At 37.2% G+C, this 19,844-nt stretch overlaps 1 long non-coding RNA gene across 1 annotated transcript in view; it reads right to left on the bottom strand.

The window, feature by feature from the left end:
- Nucleotides 1-1,981: 1,981 nt before the first annotated feature.
- Nucleotides 1,982-19,844, bottom strand: part of LOC132651592 (uncharacterized) — a 49,842-nt gene continuing 31,979 nt past the window's right edge. Inside the window, exons 5-10 of the long non-coding RNA XR_009589179.1 lie at nucleotides 18,261-18,903; nucleotides 15,671-15,768; nucleotides 15,534-15,575; nucleotides 12,718-12,785; nucleotides 11,970-12,185; nucleotides 1,982-3,739 (exon numbers count right to left, since the gene is read on the bottom strand). This is a non-coding gene — a long non-coding RNA (uncharacterized LOC132651592). The remainder of the gene's footprint in view (nucleotides 3,740-11,969; nucleotides 12,186-12,717; nucleotides 12,786-15,533; nucleotides 15,576-15,670; nucleotides 15,769-18,260; nucleotides 18,904-19,844) is intronic.

Raw genomic sequence — 19,844 nt, forward strand, 5'->3', positions numbered from 1 at the left:
TTTAAAGTAACCTAGTCTGATATTAAAATATCTCTGCATTCAAAAATAGATCAATGTCATGTTTTTGGATAAACAAAGATGGTTCCTTCTTCATCAAATGGAATACAGAGACCCACATTCCAATATTATGCAGAGAGAGACCTTAAAACACACAGCTCTAAATGGATTTCCCTATGAAATTATCCCTTCCCTCAGATCTTTATAATGCCTGTAGGAGAGCCTGCAAGAAAAGTGTCAAAAGTAGAGGGAATGGAGGATACAAAGAAAAAATGCCCTGGGAATCAGGCCACAAAAGAAGAAAGAAGATGCAGCCAGCCTGGTTGAGACCTGATAAGCTAGAGTCAGAATGAGGAGGATGACCTCCCCTATCAGTGAACTAGAGAGAGGGCATAGGGGTAGAAGAAGGAGGGTTGGTGAATTGGAAGGAGAAGAGGGAGAAAGCAGCAGAGGGGATACCAAGTGAAAGATTAGTAATAAATAAATACATAAGAAAAACTTTGATCAAGGTCATAAAGTGTAAAGCTCTTCAGGACTGATGGCTTTTTCTTGGGGGAGGGTTCAGGGTACAGCAAGGATGAACTAATTTTTCTTTAAGGGACTTGGCACTCAGATTCTGCTCTTGTTCCAATCAGTAGATGAACAACACATATCAGAATTTATATATATTTAAAGAAAAAGAATTAGTGTGAACATGGCTATGAATTTGAACCTGGGAGCAATGGAAAAGTAGTATAATGTATATTATATGAAATTCCCACAAAATTAATAAAAAATATATTGACAATTTTTACACTGGTCACTTTCATTGACATATCAACCTCAAAACACTCCTTCTATAATATAAATCCAAAGGAATTATATATTTTTAATATTTTTAATTTTTATTTTTTTAATTTTCCTTTATTCACTTTGTATAACCCCATAAGCCCCCTCCTCCCCTCCCATTTCATGTTCTCTTCCCCTTCTCCACACATGCCCTTCCCCTAGTCCACTAAAAGGAGATTTCTTCTTCTTCTTCTTCTTTCTGATACTAGTCTATCAGATCACATCAGTATCACATCAAGCTGCATTGTGGTCCTCTGTGGCCTGGAAAGGCTGCTCCCTCATCTGAGAGAGGTGATAAAAACCACGCCAATCAGTTCATGTCAGAGGAAGTCATTGTTCCCAATGCTATGCCTGTAGGAGAGATTGTAGAAAAAGTGTCAAAAGTAGAGGGAATGGAGGATACAAGGAAAAAAATGCCCTGGGAATCAGGCCACAAAAGAAGAAAGAAGATGCAGCCAGCCTGGTTAAGACCTGATAAGCTAGAGTCAGAATGGGGAGGACAACCTCCCCTATCAGTGAACTAGAGAGAGGACATAGGGGTAGAAGGAGGGTTGGTTTCATAGGCTACATCTGTGCAGAGGTTCTAGGTTATCTCTATTTGATTCGAGTATGAGTCTCAGGAAAGACCCCTGTGCTCAATATTTTTTGGTTCTGTTGCTCTCCTTGTGGAGCTCCTGTCCTCTCCAGATCTTACTATTTCCCACTTCTTTCATTGGATTTCTTGCACTCTGCCCAACAGTTGGCCAAGAGTCTCAGCATCTGCTTTGATAGTCTGCAGGGCAGAGCCTATCAGAAGCCCTCTGTGGCAGGGTCCTAATTTTGTCCCCTGTTTTCTCCATCTTTCTGATGTCCATCCTCTTTGCCTTTTAAATGGGAATTTAGCATTAAGCCAAAGTCCTCCCTCTTGATTATTTTTTCAGGTGTACAGATTTTATTAGGTTTATCCTATATTATACCTCTACATGAGTGATTCTATACCATGTGTGTCTTTCTGCTTCTGATATACCTTACTCAGAATGATGTTTTCCAGTTCCCACCATTTACCAGCAAATTTCAAGATTGCATTTTTTTTTATTGCTAAGCAATATTTCATTGTGTAGATGTACCACAATTTCAGTATCTATTTTTCAGTTTTGGGGCATCTGGGTTGTTTGAGGTCCTGCTTATTACAAATAAAGCTACTACAAATATGGTTGTGTAAATGTCTTTATTGTGTACTTGAGCCCCTTTTGGATACATGCCTAATATTGGTATAGCTGCATCTTGAGGAAGTGCTATTCCTAGTAGTCTGAGAAAACACCTGATTGATTTCCAAAGTGGTTGTACAAATTTATATTCCCACCAGCAGTGGAGGAGGGTTCCTCTTTCTCCACAACCTCTCCAGCATGTGTTGTCACTTGAGTTTTTTATCTTGGCCATTCGGATGGGTGTAAGGTGAAATCTCAGGGTTATTTTGTTGCGACCCACGTAATCGTCTCGCTAGCAAGAATGCACATTTGACAACAGGATCCTTCTGCAGCAAGCTTTATTACAGTCAAGCTATGAAAGGAGGAAGACCCCGAGCCCTGAAGTGGCGCTGTTTTTATAAGCCCTGCTCGCACCAGTGTGGTGTGAGATGACGTATCATTCCCTGATTGGCTGCTCACCCATGGTGTGAGATGATGTATCATCCCCTGATTGGCTGCTCACCCATCACCCCATATGACACCCCGGGCTGGGCTCATGAAGACGGTTGCCCAATGGTCATAATGGTTTACCAGTTTTGAGGGCGGAAGCCAGCGCCATGGCAACCAAGCCCCGGCTCTCCACATTATTTGATTTGCATTTCCATGATGGCTAATGATGTTGAACCTTTCTTTTAGTGTTTTTCTGCAATTCGATATAACTCTATCTAGTGTATTCTGTTTCCCCTGTTTCCCATTTTTTAAATGCATTTCTTGATTTTTTGCTTTTCAACTTCTTTAGCTCTTTATATACACTATATATTAAACCTCTATCACATAGAGACTTAGTGAAGAATCTTTCCCTTTTGTAGGCATCCGTTTTGTCTTGATAACAATGTCCTTTGCTTTACAGAAGATTTTCAGTTTCATGAGGTCCCGTTTACTGATTTTTGCTCTTAGGGCCTGTACTGTTGGTGTTCTTTTCAGGAAGTTGTCTCCTGTGCAAATGACTTCCAGGCTCTTCCCCACTTTTTCTTCTATCCTATTTAATGTGTCTAGTATCCTGATGTCTTTAATCCACTTTGACTTTAGTTTTGTACACATTGATAAGTATGGATCTATTTTCATTTGTCTACATGTAGACATCTAGTTAGGTGAGCACCACTTGTTGAAGATCATATCTTTTTTTTTTCTGTTTTGTGGTTTTGCTATGTTAGAAAAAATCAGATGTCCATAAGTGTGTGGGTTTATTTCTGGGTCTTTAATTGGTTCCATTGATCCACCATTTTATTTCTATGCCAGTACCATGCAGTTTTTATTACTATTGCTGTATAATAGTAATAAAGATCAGGGATGGAGATACCTCCAGATTTTTATTGTGGAGGATTGTGTTAGCAATTCTTGGTTTGTTATTTTTCCACATGAAGTTGAGATTTTTTTCTTTCAAGATCTGGAAAAATTGTCTTGGTAGTTGATGGGAATTGCATTGAATCTGTATATTGCTTTCGGTAAAATGACCACTTTTACAATGAGCATGAGAAATCTTTCCATCTTCTGATGTCTTCTTCACAGAGTTGAAATTTGTTTTCATCCAAATCTTTAACTTGCTTGTTTAGGATCTTACAAATGTTTTTCATGTCTTCGACTGAATACAAGAACACATCAAGGATATCATCCACTATGAAATGTAGGCTTCATTCCAGGTATGCAGGGGTGGTTCAATATTTGGAAATCCATCAATGTGATCCACCCTTGTAAACATATTAAAGAAAAATAGCACATGATTATCTCCTTAGATGTTGTAAATGCATTTGACAAAATCCAACCTGCACTCATGTTTAAAGTATTGGAGAGATCAGGGTTACAAGGCACATATGTAAATATATGTAAGTATATGTAACTATATGTAAAGGCAATATATAGCAAGCCTATAGTCTTCATTAAAATATACATAGAGAAACTTGAAGCAATCCCACTAAAATCAGGGTCAAGGCAAGGCTGCCCAGTCTCTCCATATCTCTTCAACATCGTTCTGGAAGTCCTTCCTAGAGCAATAAGACAATTGAAGGAGATCAAGTGGGTTCAAATCAGAAAGGAAGAAGTCAAAAATTCACTATTAGCAGATGATATGATAATATACCTGATTGACCCCAAAATTTTACCCAGGAATCCTACAGCTGATAAACACCTTTAGCAATGTGGCAGGATACAAAATTAAATTAAAAAAAATCAGTAGCCCTCCTGTATACAAAAGATAAAAGGGCTGAGAAAGAAATTAGAAAAAGAAAAGAAATTATATTATCTAACAAGGCCATTCCTCCTATCCCTAACCAGACATTACCTCACTCAGGACTCCACATGTAAATAGATGGCTTTCAAGGGGACATTGCAATTCAGATCACCAGGAGGTAGAAGATAGAGGGAATTCTAGGCTAAAAGAGCATATTTATCCTGAAAGTTTGTCATTCAATACAATGATTAAAGTCCCAACAACTTCCAAAGACTAAAGAACAGGACTGACCATCTCCTGGATCGAAATTTTTTATGAGTATTATTTTATAATATTTATTATTTTATAACAGAGTGGAATATTTTTATAACAGTATTATTCAGCTAAGGAAATGAGAACAAGATATTTTCAGGCAAATAAATGGAACCAGGAAAAATCTTCCGGGCTGAAGAAACTGAATGTAGAAAGACAAATATGTTATGTACTCACTTCTTAGGAGGTCTACTAATAGTGGGGTCAAAAAGGCCATCTATTGTGACTACACAGGTCTTCCACTAGAGGGATTGGATGGCAGTTTATTGAGTTTTGGGGCCAGATCATCTTATGGAAATTTTCAAGCAACTCATACTGTTTTTATTAAAGTATGTTGCTCTCTGCTCTCAACTCATTAATCAGCGCCATGTTCTTGAATCCATAAAGATGCTTCCTTTTGTATCAAATGGGATTCCATAGAAAAACCCACAGTCTAATATTATGCCAAGAGAGACCTTAAAACACACAGCAAATGAAATTTCACTATGAAATTCTCCCTTCCCTCAGAGCTCTGGGAAGCATGCAGCAGAGTTGGCAGGAATTGTGTCATAAATAGAGGGAATGGATGGCAGAAGAGAACAATGCCCTGAAATTCAGCCCACAGAGGAAGATGATGCAGCCAGCTTTGCTGAAACCTGATAAACTGGGGTCAGATAGAAGGGGGAGGAGGACCTCCCCTTTCAGGAAACTAAAATTTGTTATAGAGATAGAAGAAGGAGGCTAGGTGGGACTGGAAGTAGAAGAAGAAGGGGGCATCATAGGCGATACAAAGTGAACAAATCATAATAAATAAATAAGAAAAATTGTGATCAAGATTATGAAGTATAGAGATTTTCAGGACAGATGTCTTCTTCTTGGGGGTGGTTCCAAGGTGTGGCAAGGATGAACCTAGTTTTCTTTAAGGGACTTGGTACTGAGACTTTGATCATGTTATAATAAGCATATTAACAACACATATTTCAGTTGATGTGTTTTAAAGAAAAAAAATTAGTGTGGCAAATGAATTTGATTAGGAATTTGATTCTGAGAGCAATGAAAATAGTGTAATGTATTTTCTATGAAATTCCCTCATAATTAATAAAAGTAATATGTTAAGAACTTTGTTATCTTTGAAAAAAGATTCTGTTAAAGGAGGGCCGAGTTTGAAAGTATAAGACATGTTTTTCAGGAACTCAATATGTAGCAGAGAAATCTAATCATGAACTAGATGTTACTCAGCTACCTCAGACGTGGTGAGCTCAGGTGGCACCTAGCAGTCCTGGCCCTACCACTATGTTAGAGGATTTGTCTGGAGGACCACAGCAGGAAACATGGCTCCTCTTTTTTCATAGGCTTATAACATGGACCCATTTCACTGTCCTGGAGGCCCAGTTTTAAAATGTAAATCCCAGGGCCAAGAAGATTTCTCACTGACCTCGGAGAAGGACATAGCTGCCAATCCACACTGGTTAGCCAAGACCACCCTACTCATAGAGGTTTGGCAAGACTAGTGTGGAACAGAACCAGCTGTCAAATAGTTTAGTTCCATTCATTTCTCCTTTTATACTCAAAGATTTTCTCTTTTTCAGCCAAACCAGTCTCAGGAATTGTCTGTTTTCTAAGGAGTCTGGTAATTGGAATTATGCTTCCTGGTCTTGGCAGATGCTGGTCTTATCTAAGTTTTATTTCTCAGAGGCTTTACTTGGTGGACTCTGCAAGTGGGGTGTTCTGAGTCTGAGAAGTAGATAGCAAGCTCCCTGCAACCTTGGGAACCAGACAGCTTACTATGTACAACCTTGAGTGAATTCCTGGATGCCTTGCCAGGTATGAAAAATTTTTGCTTGTACCCTTTGCTTTATAAGTGTTGTTTGCATGTTCAGTAAACTGAGACTTGATCAGAAATCTGTCTCATCTCCATCCTTCCTATCTCTGTCTCCTCATTTACACTTCCTCTTTCAGGTGGACCTTTTCTGTTGATATAATATTCTTTTGAAATGCATACACCTTACACTTGTTCATTCAAATGCTGATTCCCCCCCCCCCTCCCCAATCTCTGGTTTCAGTCAAGATATTACATTGTGATAAACAGGCCAAAATAAAATAACTAGCCACAATGTTGTGCAAAGGGAGGATCCAGAGGACAGGAAAGAGGGGAGGAGCCAAAAGGGTGAGAAAGAGAGAGAGAAAGAGAGCTTGGAGAAAGATCTGAAGGACAGATCTTGGAAGTACATGGAGATGGACTGGACATAATATTTCACAAAAAAAAAACAAGTATAAAGGATTAAATCTAAAGGTTAGAAAACTATGAGGAATTGGAGGTTTTGGAGGGAGTAACTATTGCCCAGCATTGTGTTCTAGGTTAACTAAATAAACCCAGTCTCTTTGTGGTGATTTGGTTATACAGTTGTGTAGGATTAACAGCAAGCTTTACTAAAGACAATTATTAGTAAATATTAATCTCACATACAACACTTTTCAGCAAGCCCAAAAGATGGGTTAGTTGGCACCTGAACAAGGGACCTTGAAATTCAGGGGCAAAATGAGAAAGGTTGGTTTTTGGAGCTCTGGATGCCTAAGAAAAAATGTGCTTCTTGATGACTGTCCATAGCAGAGAGGAAGACTAGGTAGGAAGACAGCAAATTCATGGGCAGAGAAATAGCAGGGAGATGTTAATGAAGACTTTAAAGTCAATGCTAATAAAAGGGAGGAATTGGGAGAAAAGCCTTTATGCCAGTTAGTTTGTAAATGAAGTTTGTTCCTGGTTCCCAGTTGACGCTACCTTCACTCTGGAAACCTGGGAAAAGGAATCTCCCAAGCTAAAGAGTTACTTGGGGAGATTAGGGCAGCCAAACAGGCAGAAAAAAAAATTACTTCTAAGATTATTTCAAGTGTTCATAAAGGAGTTCAAACAGATTTGTGTAATTTGAGAGCAGAAAATAATTTAGGAGCTAGATAGTGAGGATGAAACAGAGTCAGAGGAAGAAACTGCCAAGTCTCATAATTCACACTGGCCTCCTGCGCCCTATGCCCCTATGTCTTTCCCTGACACATTTGGAGAAGACATGGTACCACTGCAGAAGAATATTACTGTTCTACAAGTCCTATTAGAAAGGGAAATAGTTCAGTTATTAAGGGAATTAGAGAAATTAAAATTAAAAAATAATAAAGATAATAATAATAATAAATAATGATAACAATAATAAAATTGGATTGTTCGCACTATTAAATTTTAAAGTCTGTTTTTGTCTTTTAAAATTATAAATGTGCTTTATGATTTCACTCCTAAAGAGGATGCTTTTTTTTTTAATATTTCAAAAACAGGCTTTAAAAATATTTAAATGTTTAAAAAGCAGGTACTGTGGTTGTTTTGTCTTTGTCTCTGTTTTTTTTTTTTCGTTTTTGTCTGCTTGCTTTTGTTTTTGTTTCTTGTTCTGATTTGCTCACAAGGTCTGGGAAACGTGGAGATTGTCCAGTCTTGTGGTGGGAATCTAGTGGACCTTCCAATTCCTGGGGAAGAGACCCCTAAAGGGTCTACTCCTTTTGGGACCAGGATACAGGGTTGCTGGGACCCTGTTCTGTGTGATAAGAGGGCTACTGGAGCCTGCTCTTTATTGGGAAGCTGTGGAAAGTGCCATGGAGGCTCTGCTCCTTCTGGAATCTATGTTTGTGGAAGGGACCCATATGGAGGCCCACTCCTTCTGGAATCTGTGGGACTTGTGTCCAATAGGGGCTGTTTAAGTCCTGGAATTTGGGTATTCTGGCTACTCCAAGGTGACAATGTCACATTTATATGTTCCTTATGTATCTCTATGTATGTATATGTTTATCTGTAGACTAGGATATTTTTAGACATGAGATAATTTGAATCAACAACTCTGAGTTTGGTCCTGGACCATCAGAGTTAAATTTTATAAAACATTTAAAAAATTATCAGATATTTTAATATAGTAAATTTTGGACAGTCTAACAAAGAACTTAAAACAGTTTCTCAAACCTTTGGGGAAAATTAAAAACCTTGGTATTTATTTTATTAATTTTACAAATATCACAATGCTATCACAATGCTACCATGATATCACACTGCTATTACAAAATGATTGTGGTATGACATCACAATGGAATTTTAAAATCACAATGATATTGTGATATCGCAATGCTATTATGACACAACACAAAGGCATGTCATCTCAAGGCTATTATGACATGACAATGCTATTATGACATTCCAATGGTGTTATGACATCACAATGCTATGATAACAATAAAATGGCATTATGAACAAAAAGTTCTCTTATGAAATTACAATGTTATTATGACATTGCAATGGTATTATATATCACAATGCTATTGTGACTTCAAAATAGTATTATGACATCACAATTGTGATATGAAATCACAATAGTATTATGACAAAACAATCTTAGATTACATCAAAATGCTATTATGAACTCAGAATGGTATTAATGATATGATTGTGGTATGATATCACAATGGATTCATGATATCATAATGAAATTTTCATATCAAAATGGTATTATGACATCACAATGCTGTTATAACATCACAGTGCTATAATGACATCACAATTCTATCATGACATCACACTACTAACATAACATCACAATGCTATTAAGATCTGGTAATGGTATGACAACTCAATGCTTTTATGACAGCACAATGCTAATATGACAACACAATGGTGTTATGATTTCACAATGATAAGACATCAGAGTGCTATTGAGACATCATAATGGTTTTATAACATCACAATTGTACGATTATATCACAATAATATGACATCACAATGCTATTATGACATCTCAATTGTTAGACATCTCAATGCTTTTATTAAAACACAATGGTATGTCATTACAAAGTTATTATGACATCAAAATTCTATTATGATTTAACAATGCATTGGCTTCAGAAAGTTTTTATGATATCACAATGATATGACAGTGCAATACTATTATGACATCACAATTTTATCATGGCATCACAATGCTATTAGGATGATTATAATGTGGCATCACAATGGAACTTTAACATCAAATAGCATTATGACTTAAAAAATGCTATTATGACATAATAATAACAAAGACATCACAATGATGTAATGACATCAAAATGGTATAACATCACAAAGGTATTATTTAACAATGGTATTATGACATCACAATTCTCATATGACATCTCAATGCTTTTATTACCTCAGAATGATATCATGAAATGACAATGGTATGACATCACAAAGGTATTATTTCACAGTGCTTTTATGTCATAACAATGGTATTTTGACTTTGCAATGCTATTATGACTCACAATGTATTATAATATGACAATACTATTATGACATTACAATAGCATGATATCACAATGTTATTATGACAACAAAATGGCATGACATCTCAATGGTATTTTTGAATTCACAAAGGTATTATGACATCACAATGGTATTTTTGACATGACACTGATATGAGGTCACAGTAATATTATGACTTCATAATGGGATGACTTCTCAATGGTATTAGGATGTCATAATGATAAGTCATTACAATGGTTTTATAACATCAAAATGGCATTATGACATCTCAATGCTATTATGACATCACAATGATATGACATGACAATGCTTTTATGACATCACAATGGTTTTATGACATCATAATCATAATATTACTATACAATTGTATTATGACCACATATGATAGCACAATGGTTCTATGACCTCACAATGCTATTATGGCATCATAATGCTATAAAGACTTCACAATATTATTATGCCTTTACAATGATGAGATATCAGAATGGTATAATGACAATATTCTGGTATCCATAGCTATTTACTGAAGCCAAAGCCAAATTGTGAGGTCATTTAGTGGAGACCTAAAGCTTTTAGTGAAAAAGTTACCTAGGACCCTAAATCATGGATGATAGATTTGTGGGGACATATGTCTTTTAGTTTTAGAGTATCTGTGAGATATTTTAAGAAAACATCCTTGTGGTATCTTGCAGGTGCAATATTCAACCCATGAAAGCACTCTTCCTATCTCCTGCAGCAGTAATTTAGCCTTCCTCCCCTCCTGCCTTCTCCCTATATAACTTGGGTAAAAATTTCTAATAAATGAGGCTTTTATCAGAGAAACAGACTTAGCCTTCATTCCTTGTGTCTCTTGTTATACCTCATTCTTTCCACCCCCCTCTTGAGGAACCCGTTGAAGTCCTGCAGGTCAGGACAACAGAATGCTATGATTATATCACAGTGGTATCACATCCCAATTGTATGATTTAACAGTGGTGTCATGACACCTCAGTTCTATTATAACTTCAGAATGCTATTATGACATCATAATGCTTTTATGACATCACACAGTTATTATGATATTACAATGGCATTATAACTTCACAATGGCATTAATACATCACAATGCTATTATAACATAACATTGCTATTATGACATCAAAATTGTTTGACATCTGTCTTGTATGTATTTATTAACATTTGCATTTGATATATCTTCTAGGAAAGCTCCTATTGAGCTTTGTAATCAATTCACCTCACAGATTCTGGTTATACTTAGTTAACCTAGAAAACAATGCTGGCTGATAGTTACTCCCTCCTAAACTTCAAAGCCCTGATAGTTTCCTAACATTAGGTTTTACCCATTATACTTGCTTTTTGTGAAATCTTAGGTCTTGTTCATTCTCCATGTAGTTCCTAGTCCCCCTCCCAGCTTGGCTTTCCTAGTTCTGCCCTCTCCCTCTTTTCCTCCCACTCATTTCCTGCACTCTGGCTCCTCCCCTCTTTCCTGTCCTCTGGCTCCTCCCTTTGCAAAACATTGTGGCTATGTTTTATTTTGTCCTGTTTCTCACAATGCAATATCCATATTGAATCCAGAGATTGGGGGGAAAAATCAGCATTTAAATGAACAAGGGTAAGGTGTATATATTTCAAAAGGACATTATGCCAACATGTCTCACTTTAAGTCCAATAAAAGTCTCCTTTTCTTTCAATACAATAATAATTTTGAAATTATGAAAACAGGTAAAATCTACATGCAAAAAGTCTAGTCCATGTATAATTAGCAACTTAGGAGAAAGTATCTGATTATCTTATCTATCTTGACAAGTTAAAAGTTCTATACCTCAATTAACTTTTATCCTTATTCGTATTACCTATATGAAAGGTATTACTTAACTTTTAAACAACTTAATCCTACATGTGTCACTATGACTATTTGATCTTTAACACCATCAGAGACTTGAGAAGGAGTAAAATTAGTTATTTGAGTAAATAGGAAGTGCATGTTAGCAGTTTCAAAAAAAAATGTCAGAAACATTTAACTGCCTGAATAGTCACCCATAACTCTCTATAAAGTTGAAGCAACATTTTTCGCCATCTGGCTTAGAATATTTGACAGAAATATTTGTGAAGGAGGAACTATTTAGGACTTACTTACCCTGTCTTGGCAGAATTTTGCAGTTGACTTGTCCTGCATTAGCTTGCCCATTGTTGACAGAATTTGTCTGTTGAGGAGGGAGGATATTTTCTTTACTCAAATGGCTCATTTGCCACATTTGAGGCCAGCTCCATACTGAACTAATTCAAAGCTCCTTATCTTCTTTCAGGCAAATGGGTTGCTACCATGTGATGACCTGTCTCATTATCATAGAACCTTCAAAATAATGAAAATATTTTTAAATGTCCATAATCTTTAGGTCTCTGAAGTTTTTGAAGACTACCTATCTTTATATAATAGATACGTCTACAAAATCATACCTATCTGTTAAACCTAGAATATATACTCCTGTGATAAAATAAACTAGTGTTTGACATGACTATGAGCTCAATAACTAGCAAAAACTTTCATTACCTAATACCCTAACCAGTTTTTAATAGCAGTTTAAAAGTATTGGAAGTAACTTTGAAATTATTTCAATATACTAAATAAAGCTTATACCAATGTATAAAAAAAATAGACCTCTTTTTGCATCACTATGCAAAACCCTATACCAGAGTTAAAATTAACCTTATTTGAGAAAAGCAAATAAAACACTAAGTTGAGTAGATTCAATAATCTACCTTTTTCATATTCATTTAAGATATCCCTGTATATTCCTTGTTTCACTTTGAATAAGACCATTAATAATAAACATCTCCCAATGACAATAACATTTTGTAGCCATAGCAAAAAAACAGAAACATACTCTTTAAGGAAAATTATATGCCATTCTCATGAATTTCTTCTTGCTGACATTTTGTACATGTAGAAATCCTGTACAGGGGCCAAATAAAATTGGGAGATATGGTTAATTAAGTAAGCAATAACATTTGTGGTCCAGTCTTTGAATGTTGAGAAATTTCAGGCTTAATAAAAGTCAGCTATGGAACAATTCAAAATGCTGGGCGAATTAAAATTAGTAGCTTTCTTCAAAGTTCTTTTGGGAGTAGGCTTTGGTGAGAAACAGCAGTTGAAGCAGTTGAGGCAGGAAGAAGCAGAATTGTGGAACATGCAAGATACAAGAACAGATTTGACAATGTCCCAGAATGCTGAAGAATGATTCTGTCAGGTTTGATCCAACATCTCTGCTGTCCAGTTCTTTTGTTCTGCAAACATATACTTTCTCAAAAGACTTATAGAGTTCTAAAACTATGAGTGTAAAAGATGTGACCCCAAAAATTGTATCACGGAACTCCTACAACTGATAAACACCTTAGACATAGTGGGTGGATATAAATTTAACTAAAAACATTATTAGCCCTCACGTATAAAAAAGGCCAAATGGCTGAGAAAGAAATTAGGGAAACAAAAGAAATTATATTATATAACAAAGCCATACCTTTTATCCCTAACTGAACATTTCCTCACTGGGGACTAAACATGTAAATAGATGAGCTTCAAGGGGCTATTCCAATTCAAATCACCAGGAAGTGGAAAAAGATAGAGGGATTTCTAGGCTAAAAGAATATAGTTATCCTGAAAATTTGTCATTCAATACAATGTTTAAAAGCCCAATTACTTCCAGGATATGAAGAACAGGACTGATAATCTCCTTTGGGGAAAATGTGGAATATTTACATAATAGAGTATTATTCAGCTAAGAAAATGACATCATGGTATTTTCAGGCAAATGGATGGAACTAGGAAAAAACTTCCCAGGGAAAGTAACTAAAATGCAGAAAGAAAAAATATGGTAGATATTCACTTATTAGAAGGTCTCCTAATAGTAGAGGATAAAGTTCCAATAGGCCACCTATTGTGAACAAACCAGTGTTCTGCAAAGGGGATAGGGTGGCAGTTAAATGATTTGTTGAGATAGGACATTCTATGGAAATTTTCAAGCAACCTAGTGTGTTGTTCTTAAAATATGTTGCTCTGCCCTCATATGATAGATCAGTGCTATGTTCTTGCATCTACAGAGATGCTTTCTTCTGCATAAATGGGATTGCATACACAGTCTGATTTTATGCAGAGAGAGTTCTTAAAACAGCCAGCTTTAAATGGGATTTTCCTATGAAATTATCCATCCCCTCAGAGCTCTGGGAAGCCTACAGGAGAGGAGGCCTGAAGAGTATCATAAGTATAGGGAATTAATACACAAGGATAACAATGCCCTGAGAATCAGGCCACATATGAAGATTATGCAGCTAGGCTTGATGAGACTACAGTCAGATTGAAGTTGGAGGAGGAGTTTCCCTATCAGGGAACTAGAGAGAAGGCAAATGGCTAGAAAAAGTGGGGTGGTGGGCCTGAAATGAGAATAGGGAGGGTCAACAGAGGGGATATAAAGTAAACAAATCATATAATAAATATATAAGGAAATTTGTGATCAAGGTGATGAAGTATAAAGCTCTTCAGGACTGATACCTTATTCTTGGGGGGTAGTGTCAGGGTGTAGCAAGAGCAAAGTTTGGCTGTGAGTCTCTGCTATTTCTTAAACCCCAGTTAAACCATGAAAAGAAGAAAAAGTGGATTTATTGAAAACAAAATTATATTATGTAGTCTTTTATTCTAATTTTTGGGGAAGGTATTGTACTCTCTGTGAAAACTCAGTTTTCTTTAAGAGACTTAAGATTCTGATTCTGATTGAGATTCTGATCATGTTCCAGTGAGTATATAAACAGCACCTACTAGAATTGATGTATTTTAAAGTAAAAAAAAAAAAAAAACAACAAAAAAACATTAGTATGACACATGGGTAGGAATTTGAACTTGGGAGTAATCGAAAAGGAGTGTAATGTATATTATATGAAATTACCACATAATCAATAAAAATAATATGTTGCCAACTTTTACAATGACTTTTAACATGAAGATAAGATCCCAAAAAAGGAGGGAGAGTTTGACTGTGTAATGCATGCTTGTAGTAGAGAATCCTAGCCATGAACTAGTAGTTACCCAGCTCTTTAGACCCCATGAGCTCACTTGGCACCTCTGAACAAGCAGTTTTGACATTAACACTATATTTAGAGGTTTTCTCTCGTCTTTCAGGTATATAAGAAAGACACATTTCTCTGAATTGAAGGCCCAGTTTTAACAATAAATCCCAGCACCAGGAGGGTTTGTCACTGACCAATGAGGAGGGTACAGCTGCCTATCCAGCCAGGTCAGCCAAGGCAACCCTGCTCATAGAAAGTTGGCAAAACTAGTGTGGAACACCACCAGCTGTCAAATATTGCACCTAAGTTCCACTTTTACACTCACCAAATTTTCTCTGTTTCAGTCAAACCAGTCCCAAGAATTGTCTGGTTTACTTCTCTTTCTCCTGCTCTTAAATACTCAGTATCCCAGGGATCCCTAGACCCTGACAGAATGTTATATTAATAAGAATGTGAAGGCACATTTAGTGAGTATGCAAATAATTGCTCAGTTAAAAGTCATAACCTAGGAAAATTTAGGTCCAAGAACACAGTAGGAGACTATTTTGTTATTTGGTACAATCCCCTTAATCCCTCATCACTTTGAAGCTTTCTTACTTTGAAAGCTGTCCAATGAAATAAACATTAAACTTTTATTTCTTACCTGACTTTGTTACAGAGGTAAACAGGAGGAAAAGTGCAGGATCTGTATAAAAGGATGAAATGAAGGGTTTCATAAGAAAAAATACAATGTGCAGAGGATCAGAGATACTGGGTACTGAGGAAAGTTTATATACTTACTTCTATGGAAATCTCAAGTTTCTCTCAGGTGCTGATTGGCTGATAGAGAGAATGATGTCATGAAACAAGTGAAAGCCAATAAGATATTCAGGAGCCAACTATTAAAAGAAAAACCTGCTTTAGAGAAAGCATGCCTCAGTCTGATTACCTAAAAGCACACAACCCAGAGATGTCATTTCCTGTGTCCCTTAGACTTTTAGTTCAGCAAAATTGTCACATATTTCATTCAAGTGGTCATAAATAAAATCACGATCCTTTACATGTGGGTTTTACATTATCGCAGATTCCATTGTACAGATATGTTCTCACTTAGTGAATTCCTGTGAAAATGCTCCTTGAGCAAGGCAATTCTTTGGATAAAAAGCTTTTAGCTCGGTCCTTGCTTATATTTTTACAGACACTCTACATGATGTCACGTCAGCAAGCAGTCATCTCGTGGTAGTCCTTCAGCAGAAATGAGAACTTTTCATAGTGAACCACAAGTGGTAGGCAGAGAGAGGGAGACTGATAGTGACAGAGCTAGAAATAGCTAGAAAGACAGATTCATAAAGAGACGGAGATCAACAGAAACAAAGATATAAAGTGAGAGAGACCTAGAGAGAGAGGCTTCATTCACTTTGATCACTATCATTGGCATATCAACCTCAAAGCACACCCTCCTGTAATATAATTTTATGCAACAAGTCCATACCTCCAAACACTTCCCAGACATTTCCTCCCTGGAGACTAAACATGTAAATAGATGAACATCAAGGGGACATTGCAGTTCAAATCAGCATGAAGTAGAAGAAGATGGAGGGACTTATAAGTTAAAAGAACATAGATTTACTTTTATTTTGTTATTTAATACAATGATTAAAGTCCCAGCAACTTCCAAGGACAAAAGAACAGGACTAACAATCTCCTTTTGGGAAAATGTGGAATATTTCCATAACCGAGTATTTTTCAGCTAAGAAAATGACATCATGAACACTTTGAGGCAAACTGATGGACACAAGAAAAAAACATTCACATACTGGGTGAAGTAACTAAAATGCAGAAAAACAAATATGGTATGTATTCACTTATTAGAAGGTCTCCTAAGAGTGGGAGATAAAGTTCCAAAAGGCAATCTATTGTGATCAAAATAGATTGTGATCAAACCACTCTTGCACAAGGGTAATTGGGAGATAGGGAACTGAGTTGTTGGGACAGGGCATCCTATGGAATTTTTTTTAAAAACTCAGGCTGTTGTTTTTATAATGTGTTGCTCCCTGCCCTCAATTAATAGATGAGTGGCATGTTCTTGTATTCACACAAATGGGATCAAATGGTATTAAATACACAGACCCACAGTCTAATAATATGCAGAGAGAGACCTTAAAACACACAGCACTGAATGGGATTTTACTAGGAAATTCTCCCTCCACTCATAGCTCTGGGCAGCTTCCAGTATAGGAGCAGGGAGACTATCATAAGTACAGGGATTTGAAGACATGTGGAGAAAGATGACACAGAGAAAGACAACACAGCCAGCCTTGATGAGTCCTGATAAGCTCAGTTCAGATAGAAGGGGGAGGAGGGCCTCTCCTGTCAGGGAACTAGAGAAAGGCATATGTATAGATGAATGAGGCTGGATGGGACCAGAAAGAGAAGGGGAGTGATCAGCAGAGGGAATACAAAATGAACAAATTGTAATAAATAAATAAATAAATAAATAAATAAATAAATAAATAAGAAAAACTGAGATCAAGGTGATGAAGTATAGAGCTCTTCAGGACTAATGGCTTCTTCTTGTGGGGGTGCAAGTAGGATGAACTTAGTGTTCTTTAAGGGACATGGCACTGAGACTCTGATCATGTTCCAATGAATACACAAATAACACATACTTCAATTAATGTATTTTAAAGGAAAAAAATAGTATGACCCAACTAAAAACATTAAAAAAAGGAAGCAGATATACCCAAAAGGAATAGACAGTGGGAAATAATCAAACTCGGGGCTGAAATCAATCAATTAGAAACAAAGTTCTCAAACAATCAATAAAACTAAGAGCTGGTACTTTGAGAAAATCAACAAGATAAACAAACCCTTAGCCAAACTAAAAGGCAGAGAGAAAGTATCCAAATCAGCAAAATCAGAAATCAAAATGGAGACATGATTATAGACACTGAGGAAATCCAAGCAAACATCAGGTCGTATCACAAAAGCCTTTATGCCACAAAATTTGAAAATCTAAATGAAATGGAAAATTTTCTAGATAGAGTCCATCTACCAAATTTAAGTCAAGATCAGGTAGAAAGATTGAACAGGACTATATGCCAGAATAGTGCTGCTTAAATACACCCTATGGTGGCGTGTACTCCTCTGGTTAGCTGCTTGCCCATTGCCTCGTGTGATGCTCCGGACTGGGCAGTAACGCCCCTGGGCTGGACAGTGGCTTGGCGGGCTTTTGCAACTTGCAGACGTGGTCTATTGTTTGTTCATTAGGGCCAGGGCCAGGTGTCAGCACCATCTCGTAATGGCGATTGTACTCTCTTGGCTCCCCACATCTCCCCCTTTTTGTTTTAATAAATGAAAACTGCCTCAAAGCCTTGTAAACGCGGCGTACCAGAAAGCCCTAAGCGGGATCAAGCGAACTCCTTCTTTGGGGAGTAAGCGATCAAGAGCTTTAGATTACTCCCTTACCACACCAGGTGCAATGGAGAAAAGTCCTCTGGGTGCAGGGGCTAAGGGAGAAGAATAAAAATGGAGGTGACACCCATTCCCGTGCAATGGAATAAAATTATAAAATTTCAGGGAGTGCAAGGACTGTCATTCTCCTATCTTGGTACCGCAGCCGCTTAGGCAAAGGCAACATTGTGACTTAGATCACTCATCGACTCAGTGCAATGGGTAAAACCCCTGAGGTGCATCGACTGAGTGTCACAGTCTGTTTTAATTTTTTAACATGGATAACCAAATTTTGGGAGATGATCCTTGTTCCAAGGCCACAAGTGCTTGCACGATCGCGACCTTGTCACGGTGTTGTTGGGCTTTGAGCTTGCAGACCAACCAAAGTAAGGACAGTAAGCCACAACATAGGGCTGCACCAAACATTCCAACGCCCACCCATTCCTTAAAATAAGAAAAGGTGGAAGAATCCCAGGATAATAAGCCATCTGTGAGCGATAAATCCACTCGAGTAGAATTAATGGTCACCACCGCCGCCCTTAGCTCTTCAAGCATTTCTTCAAATTCTTCTGACCAGTTTCCTGCAAGATATAAGGACAATTTCCTGGACAAATTATCGGCTCAGGTAAGACTTTCATATTGTACACTGGTAATACAGAGTGTTCCTATTTTTCTCTCACATTCTAATTGAGCCAATTGAAATAAAATATCTATTCTTTCTTCCATAAGATCCAGACGCTGGTTAAGAATCATCAATCCACCTTTAAATTGTGCGCTAGCAGATACATGAAGGTTCATGGCTTCAGCCACACCTGCTGACAATTAATTTACTGTTGTGCTTGTTTGGACTGAATTTGCCATTGCCAAGCCGGCTGCAGTGGCAGCAGCTGCACTGACAGCAATGGCAGTAACAATGGCTGTGGTGATGCCAAAATCTCTCTTCTGTCTAAACAGGGAGAGGGTGGATGGAGTCTCCACAGGGATTGGGATCCACTGCGGGACTCTAACAACCAGGGCACGAGTGTAATGCCTGGCATTCCAACATTGCGACATCCAGCATGTCTCATTGGTACAATTTCTAAAAGAATTATTGGACAAAACAAATAAGAAAGGAGGATAAACACAGACAGGACTAGGTGGAAAAGTCGTCTGATTTGTAATGGTTCTATTCCAATGGGTAATCTGTCTTGTCACATTTACCATTTCCATAACCCTTTTTTTTTAACGCAGTACCATTTAGGGCGCCCATGACGATCGATTTCCCTAAAGTACCACCACTAATGAATCCCAGAGGATTGAGGTCCCTACAACTACCATTTATCCCACAAAGTATCCATTTATAAAAAGGGGCCATATCTCGATGTTGTATAAAGAGCCCCTTTTTCATTACCATACTTTTTGTAGGATCCATCAACATATTTGGGGAAAAGGAAAAGGTTTTATTTTTGTCAGCCCATCGAGTAAAGCACGACTGGCAGTCAGACCATGGAGGGATGGACCCATCATCCTCCCATGCACATGA

Source organism: Meriones unguiculatus (genome assembly GCF_030254825.1).
Source record: "Meriones unguiculatus strain TT.TT164.6M chromosome Y unlocalized genomic scaffold, Bangor_MerUng_6.1 ChrY_unordered_Scaffold_23, whole genome shotgun sequence".
Lineage (NCBI taxonomy): Eukaryota > Metazoa > Chordata > Mammalia > Rodentia > Muridae > Meriones > Meriones unguiculatus.